This window comes from Emiliania huxleyi (genome assembly GCF_000372725.1).
Source record: "Emiliania huxleyi CCMP1516 unplaced genomic scaffold EMIHUscaffold_471, whole genome shotgun sequence".
Classification (NCBI taxonomy): Eukaryota; Haptophyta; order Isochrysidales; family Noelaerhabdaceae; genus Emiliania; species Emiliania huxleyi.
The window spans coordinates 33,669-35,155 of record NW_005198461.1 but is presented as its reverse complement, the minus strand read 5'-3'; positions in this window follow the sequence as shown (position 1 = coordinate 35,155).

The following is a 1,487-nucleotide window of genomic DNA, read 5'->3' as shown; positions in this document are numbered from 1 at the left end:
ACCTTTGGTTTAAGGAACGGCTGAGAACGATCGTCGATCGTATAAGGATGAGCGGCATTGGGAGATTACTAAAGGTGACGGTTTATGATGGAAGGCGTTAATGATGGGCGGTGAGCGGAGAAGGTTGAGGGTGTAGAAGGCGGATGCCGTTGACGTCGGCAGTAGTTTGGGGCGTGGGCGACGGCGGGCGTCGACGGCGGTGAGTTACGGCCGGTGAATCGAAGGGTGGCGGTTTCGACTGGCAAAATGGGTGGAGGCGGCGTCGGCGGCGGCGGAGAGGGTGGGGGCGGTGACAGCGAGGGCGGTGACGTCGGCGGCGGAGGCGGTGGCAGCGAGGGCGGTGGCGCCGAGGGCGGCGGCGGCGAGGGTGGCGGTGGAGTTGGCGGCGGCGGCGGCGGTGGCGGCGGCGGCGAGGGCGGCGGCGAGGGTGGCGGCGGAGAGGGCGGCGGGGGCGAGGCCTGGGTGGAGGCGGCGAGGGCGGCGGCGAGGGCGGCAGAGACAGTGGTGGCGGAGGCGGTGGCGGTGGCGAGGGCGGCGGCGGCGAGGGTGGAGGCGGCGACGGCGGCGGCGGCCAGGGCGGCGGCGAGGGCGGCGGAGGTGGCGGCGGCGAGGGCGGCGGAAAGGGTGGCGGTGACGGTGGTGGGGGCGAGGGCGGCGGCGAGGGTGGCGGTGACGGTGGCGGCGAGGACGGTGGCGGCGAGGGCGGCGGCGGCAGGGCGGCGGCGACGCGAGGGCGGCAACGGCGAGGGCGGCGGCGAGGGCGACGGCGACGCGAGGGCGGCGGCGGCGAGGGCGGCGGTGACGGCGACGGCGGCTGGTAGAACTAGCTCTCGAACTCGTTGTGGAAGCCGCACGCACGGTACGAGGAGTGCAGGGTGGCGCCCACCACGTACGCGGCCGTGCTGTACTCGGTGTTGCACGCGGCCGGGTCGACGTAGCACCGCTCGTGCTCGACCCGTGGAGGCCGTACGTGCCGGGGTGCGCGAGGCTCACGTCGTCCGCCGTGACGACATGCACCTCGCCGCTCACGAGGCTGACGCCGGCCGGGTAGGCGGCGAGGCACGGGCAGTCGAGCGGCGGCGAGGGCGAGGGCGGCGAGGGCGGCGGCGACGTCGCCAGAAGATCGTCTGGTACGACGCACTTGCGATGGCCATGTCGCCCTCGCCCTCGCGCGCGACGACGATGGAGGAGAGCGAGTCGGGGACGGAGGTGCCGGAGGACAGGCCGCCGGTGCGGTCGCCCTTGTAGGCCTGGCGGCGAGGGCGGCGGCGACGGTGGCGGCGGACATCGGTGGCGGTGGCGAGGTCTGCAGCGGCGAGGGCGGCGGCGGAGACGGCGGCGGCGGCGAGGGCGGCGGAGAGGGTGGCGGCGGAGAGCGGCGGCGGGGGCGAGGGTGGCGGCGGAGAGGGCGGCGGGGGCGAGGGTGGAGGCGGCGAGGGCGGCGGCGGAGACGGCGGCGGCGGCGAGGGCGGGGGCGGCGACGGTGG